Here is a 7,572-nt window from a genome sequence, read left to right on the forward strand (position 1 = left end):
TGCTGATATATGTTTAGAGAAATAACCTAAACTGGAGTGCGGAAGATATAATTATTTCATTAATGAATAATATATTCCGCAATATTTGCTCAAATACTGATGAAATCATCAAATGGTTACGCATTTTCAACATAAATAAAATAAATACTGTAATTATAAAGATTAATATGGAACACCATTTTCTTTTCTGTTTTATTCAGATAATTTCTTTCTCTCTCTTACCGTATTGACGCGTATACCATCAATGCTACGTTGTCAAAATGAGTTACTTCATCAACTTTTTCTCTCTGTAGCTGCATTGTTTACAATATCATATATCATAACATAATCTTTAGAGTGATGGTAGGAACTGCAACATGCACGTCTAGCAATAGAAGAGTAACAAGATAACATCAATGGTTAACTACACATACGCGATTCACATCACAGCACAAGTGCAAATATATTATTCTACAGCCGTGAATTTACGGCAGTGTATATTGATATTACGAAGGGTTCATTATGTACTTGGCGTACATAACAGCGATATCTTATTAAATTTCAGAAAAAGAAATCAAAAACAAAATAAATAAAAATTCACACTAAGCTCGTCCAGTCTATAACCAAATCACTAAACTTTTACTTTTGACTTGGTCTGGCAACTATTATTAATAATTTCAAGTATGCTTGGTAGAGAGAATCGTTGGAGCATCGGACAATATCATTTGCTATAAGTTTTCCGGTGCTTAATGTTCTGAGTTTGCATCAAGCCTAAGTTAACTTTGCTTTCATCTCCTCAGTAATGATAAAATAAATTACGAGCGAAGAATTGGGGTCGTCGAACACCTTCCGAGATATTTAAGATTTCGTGTATATGATAGAGGCTATTATTACTCAATTCGAATTATCTAAGAAATCTTGGATTCAGTCAAGCAGTAAATGTATTCAGTAGATTTCCTCATGATCTGCATTATATCCAGTTGGAAAGACAATATTAAGTGATGACTGAAGTATTCTTCGGGTGACAGCTTGATAGAAATGCACTTATAGCATATAGGTTTTCAAAAAACATTTACTGAAATGAAAACTTTTTTGTTTTAGGAAATCGTAAATTAAAGTATGGACTAAAGCCTAGAGTTAGGTTTTCGAGATCTTTACCAGAAAAAAAAAAGAAAAAAGAAATCTATTTATTTTATGATTGAATGTCGGTAGTGTATTTTCCGTAATGTCATTAGGCGTATTTTTGTGCCGATGAAAACAAGTTATATATCAACAATGAGTTCTCTAATACTTGTCTACTAATAGACGCTTGCAGACGTCACCGTAGAGAAAGCATTCCCTTCGATGGTCTCTTTATAGCCTGAAAACAAATCATGACCATGTCTAATCAAAATTTTCTTACACGTGGCTTCACACACACACACACACACACACACACACACACCCAAACACACACACACACAAACAGAATCCCCCACACACATATAAACACACACGCATATACACATTCAAGCAGAAACACAAATACACATTCAAACGAAATTAATATTAAGTTCGATGTGATATTAAACAATTCCATTCTTCACACAGTATATCTTCGAATTCGTATATTAGTATCCTTTTGAAACACTTATTTAAAATGTTTTCTCGTTTATGTTCTTTAACGTATCAATGAAGAGCGTTTAGTTTATCTAAAGTGCAATTTCAGTAGTATGTGTATCACTATCGAAAGAATATTCTATTCTGCTCATGTTGCTAACCCTTAAATATACAACTAAAAATATTATGTATCCCAACATATTTGAAATGGATGGAGTATATTTCATCTGGTAGTGAAATTACGATTTGACGTTCCACTCATGAATATTAGCTTGTTAGGAAAAAGAAGGAAAATAAATGTTTGCCCTATTTGTGATTCCTAACCTTTTTAATTACTTTTTGATTACGTTGTAATTTATCATCGCTATTTCTCGATTTTCATTTTGCTTTATAAAATTCGAATTTGCATGAATTCTGAAAGATAGAATGAAGTTGGCGTATGATGTCTCACCACACTTTGCAATTTTATGCTTTAGTTTACTCCGACCAACGTGTTTATTCAAAGATTGGTCTACGTGTTCATCTGCGCCTTTCACGATTAGTATTCACTTGAATCCGTAGAGCAGGCGAAGATCATCTATTTGAAACATCTTTCTATCCAATACATCTGTGACTTTAGCATCACATCGTGGCCTGGATATGTATGATATCGTCTATGTGCTGGACTTCATTTATTTGACTGCATCGCTGTCACGATTTTTGAAGATGGTAAACAAACATCTTTATTGGAAGCGCTTGAAGTTTGAAAGCTTGTGCCATTAGAAAACTCGCATATAGGTACATAAACGGCGTGCATAACCGGAACGGTTCACATAGATTTGTCCCTTTCCTGAGATGAGATGCAAAATTCTTCTGGACCAAATGCATAATTTCTCTTTGTCCATTATGAACATCCGTCTGTCATAGAAATCGTAGCATCTAATTTTATGGTACACAACATGTACCTGAACTGATAGACTGGGTTTTGAGCACTCAATTTAGGATCGTCTTCAGTGAAACAAGTATATTTTCTGGTTTATGGAGTGGTAGAAAACTTATTTTGTCTTCTATCTCAGTAGCGAAAGCTTAACTTCGTAGAACATTGCAGCTTTCTGAGAAGTACATCGTTTTACGCTACTGGGCTGCATCTCCGAGCAAAAAATATATATCGACGGCGGAAAATAAAAATCGGGATTTCTTACGTCAGTTTCTTTTTGAAGTAATATAATTCCCTCAGTTTCAACAAGTCGCATGCGTGCAGTTTCAGATTAGGAGTGATTTCGCTCGGATTTGACCAAACAAATTGAAGAAAGTTAGTACTAGTCAATCCATGATCTTCAACATACGCTTCACACTCAGCGTTGGAAGGGTCAGTAATTTCCAAAACCTCAGATACAAATTTTGTATTTTCCTTTACGTTTCTCAGAGCAAATTTATCACCAGTGCTCCTACTGATCCTGAAACACCATTATGTCCCTAAAGAATTCAAGTTAGCAACAATTTATGCAAGTCAATTTACATTACCGTCAATCACCTATAAAATGATAGATTTTTGTATGTAAGAAGTATCAATTCTTACCTTATACAGAACCTTCAAAGTATGCATATATTTCATATATGCAATGTTGTCATCTACATATATACATATAATTGTTTCCTTCCTGGATGTCACAACATGTTAGGAGCATAGGTGTTCAGTAATTACAAAATTCACTTTGCTAAACGATCTAATGCAGTCACGTATGAAGCAGAATTTGCCTACTCTTATATTTGCAGTAGCAGCTTATAGCTTGTTGTCTATGTACTGTTTGGCTGATAGTAATAGTATTCGGATGCAGTCTATATCAAGTTTTTGTAGAGGCATTCGCGGAGAAACCTTTAATTCCTGGAATTCCAGTGACGTCTGATTTCAGCACCTGTTAATACTGGATATATCAATGGATAGTGACACATTTTGCGGACAGAAGTCATTGGGTATAGTTTTAATTTACAGGTGGTGAGTTCGCTTGTAGGAATCTGCTAAAGATAACACGACATACTGATACTGGCCAAGTAGATTCACACCAACACATCTCATCTCATACTATAATTGATGATAAATTATTCTGAAGGTGAAAGCGTTGAATTATCTTGATGTCACAAGCGTGCATGTTCTATGATTATCGCGCTCAAAATATCGGTGAAATAAAAAACCTATATGACCCATTGCATTCAGTTGGCCTCTTGAAACTTTGGTTTCTAAAGCCGCTACCAAATAGTCTACTAATATGAATATGACCAGGTAATTCTTCATTTACTTATCGATACGAAACACTTTCCGTTAAAGAAAAGTAATAACGTTTTCTAGGAGTATATTCATCATGATATTATTGTACTTTGGACGATATCAAAATCCCAGAACATGTTCGATTCACTTCTGAATGCGGGATGTTGGCTGTGAGATGGGATTTACATCATGCTGGAAAACCTTTGCTAACACATTTTTTTTTGCGTGTGAAAACAGTGATACGGTACAATAACGTCCATAGATTCTGCATTTCTTGTTAAGTGGTTATAATAACGACATTGTACAAGCAAGATGATACTCTCTGGACATGACATAAATAAAGAATTAGAGAGAATAATTTCAAATTAGACGTATCAACTGGGAAAGCGTTCAGAAGAAAGAATTCCCGTCTGAATGCTTTTTTTTTGTAGTCATTCTCCTGATGTTGCAGCTAACATCTAACATTCTACCTACTATTTTGTGAGCCAAGGTTTTAAAAGTATTTTCAGTTGCATTGGTGTTATTCTTTATGAGTGTTTCAATTTTTTTCTATCTGAGAGTGTGCATCCTATTACTGTTGATATTTTCCACTCTAAGTTTACGTACGTTTGTTTTTACGAACATCTGTCTATTATTTCTAAGTTCTCTCAGCTTTTCTTGCCAGGTTTTTTGAACTTGAAACTCACTGCCTTATATTTGATATTCCTGTTTCAACGGATAGAAGACGATTTTGTTTTTATATTAGATGCAGAGCCTAGTTCAAGTGGTATAAGGATTTCCCGTTTCACATTGAATTTATTGCTGTCGTCAAAGCAATCTGCAAGCTGCTTTACGTTTACGGAACTAATGATTTTGCTCTACTAATGAATCTAGCGTTGTTAATTCAAACTTAATCCTCAAAAGAACTTTTCACTTTCACTGCTTTTTTTTTTCGCTTTTCGGAATGTCTTTGATGGTATTTCGAACGTCTTCAAAAAACTTTCATAAACAAATTTAATATTTTGATTTTCTGTTGTGTTGGATTGCTAAATGGATCGGTTTTAGTCGACGCGTGAGGATATTTATGATGAATCTACAGCTCATGATTTTCCATGTTTACATTCATTACATACTCCTGAGGATGATCGGCGGCTATGACCCATTGAATAGCTTCGAAAAGAATTGGTGGAAATGGAGGTTGTATCTTCACACCAGTACGCTTGAAAAGGTTAAGTTTTAATCCGAGTGTTGGATTTCATCTACAGCTCGAGAATAGTGCTTAGAAAAAATATGCAGTCACAGATATACCAAAGCATTAAGCCTGAGCGAAACGGTTTAATGCTGAGATGAAGGGTCGGTTATATGCATGCTTCATGCTTTGCATTTAGTTGGAAAATATGTTGTGCATTCATCATGAAATTTGCAATTCCTTTTGTCAAATCATGTATTCCCATAGTTGATTCTGTTTATCTATTTTGACATAAATTCCCCCAAGGAGAACGAGAGAATTTTTTGTAAATCTGAAAGTGTGTGGTTCTATGTAGTGTAATTTGGCCTATACCCTCTCACCAAGGTCATGGTAAGGCCCATACGATTTGATACATTCAATAAAAGTATCCCCTTAGTATGACACCCAGTAAGCTACGGCCCCCTAATTGATGTTTTTTTGGTCTGTGCTGATAGGTCCTGACTGGTTTTGCTCTCAGTGTACAAAATGCTCAAAACAATTATGTAAATTGTAGCTTTTATTCATCAAAGTCTTTTTCAGTAAAGGTGGATATATGTAATCCTCAGTGTGTCTATTCAGAGAACCGTGTAGGAAGGCATTCTTTAGTAATCATGGATCAGGGAAAAAGGCGCCTTATCTATATGAGTGTCGTCAATATACATATCCAGGATTTAAAGTCTAGTCTTGGCAATGTTTTGCAATATTTCTATTCTTTTTCATGGGCATGGTTAATGGGCATCTCAAATGTCAACATCGCTTCCCACTCACATTTTATCCCTGAACTCTCCGCTGCGTATATGATACATGAAATGTAAGATAAAGTGATAACTTGCAACTCACTCTGACTTGAATAGATATTTATTAGGTGGTCCAAATAGCAGATATTCCTGTCCAACTCAATGGTCACTGAGAAATGTTAGGAACGCCTCTGCCATCTGGCGTTTGAACAACATGCTAATTTTGAAAAAAACAATGTAAAATATTATAAAAGTAATTTCTTCGGTGTTTCCACAGCTAATATTAAATAAGACAATGAAAAGTTTTTATCAGTGAAGTGGAACTGGAGATTATTTTTAGCATGATGAAAAGTTTGCGTGTATTAAGGAGGGGCCACATACTAAACCTCTAATAATTTGCACTTTCGAATAAATTTCTTTCAAAATTAAATATCACCAACTACCAGACATAAGTTAAGCGTAAAAGAGTCTTAATTTTCGTGATTAGAAAACACGGTGCTTTACTCAGATTTATAGAACACACAAAAAAATTTAACGTTGAGGTAGGTGTGGATCAAGGTTAATATTCAATTAGCTGGCAGCAATATTAACATTAAGTTCTGAGTTCAAATTCTACTCAAGTCAACGTTGCTTCTGCAATCGTTTCACCGTCAATCAAATTAATACTACTTGAACTCTAGGGTTATTCCCACCTCCTCTAAAATCCACACCTTTCCGTATTATAGTTTAAGGTGCCGAGCTGGTAGCAACGTTAGCATTGAGTTCTGAGTTCAAATTACCCTCAAGTCAACGTTGCTTCTGCAATCGTTTCACCGTGAATCAAATCAATACTACTAGGGTTATTGTAATAAACTGGACCAAACACCTCTAAATTCCACACCTTTTTCTGTATTGTAGAAAGAAATGGATTATTTCAGGTGTCTCAAATTTCGATTTCAAAGGTCATAGGAATTGCTCCTTTTTGCAAATATTACATAAACAATTAACGGTTAGAAGCTTTTTATGTAAAAATATTCAAGCATCTTAAATAATATGTGATACGTAAAATGAAATATAGATGGTGAATTTCTATATATGATTACTTCTAACAAAAATATCACAATTTGCCAACTACCTGGTTTGTCACCGTTGCTCTGTTTTTGTTTTCACTGATACAATTGTGGTAAATGCTTAATATCAAACGTTGCAGTAGAATTTTCAGTTCTGGTGTGAGATGTTAAACCAATGACATCTAAAAACAAACTGAAAGTAACTACACTTGAAACATTTCAAAGAGAAGCTTGTAATGCAGCTGCGTTTGAAATATGTGACACTTAACATCGGAAGTCTTGGAGGTAAATGTTAAATATTGTTTGATTTATAAGCACACAATTTCACACAGACGTATAAAAATTCAAACACACGTGAACTCACACACGCGCATTGACACAAGCACAAATGTATATATTCACACGTACACTCACAAACTCACACACACAGACACATTAATATTTGAATGCGTACATATAGAATACAAACTGATGTGTTATTGAGTCAAATAAAGAAAACATTTCCAGATGTTGCATTGTATCTACAGAACAGGATTTTCATAACTTATGCAGGGAAAAGCTTTGTGTGCTATAGTATCTCTCAATTTATGTATGTATGTATGCATGTATGTATGTATGTACGTATGTATGTATTTATGTATGTGTCTGTCTGTCATTCTGTCTGTCCGTCCATCTGTCTGTCTGTCTATCTATCTATATGTGCATATACATACACACGCGCACACACACACGCATATATATATATATATATATATA

The 7,572-nt window shown here is 34.5% G+C and overlaps 1 long non-coding RNA gene across 1 annotated transcript; it reads right to left on the reverse strand.

Moving 5' to 3' along the window:
• Positions 1-213: 213 nt before the first annotated feature.
• On the reverse strand, positions 214-6,991 carry LOC128247420 (uncharacterized). Its single transcript, XR_008263806.1, has 3 exons — positions 6,882-6,991; positions 5,871-5,984; positions 214-364 (listed from the first exon to the last, which is right to left on the reverse strand). It is a non-coding gene; the product is annotated as an uncharacterized LOC128247420 (long non-coding RNA).
• Between the last annotated feature and the right edge of the window lie 581 nt (positions 6,992-7,572).

Source organism: Octopus bimaculoides, chromosome 3 (assembly GCF_001194135.2).
Source record: "Octopus bimaculoides isolate UCB-OBI-ISO-001 chromosome 3, ASM119413v2, whole genome shotgun sequence".
Classification (NCBI taxonomy): domain Eukaryota; kingdom Metazoa; phylum Mollusca; class Cephalopoda; order Octopoda; family Octopodidae; genus Octopus; species Octopus bimaculoides.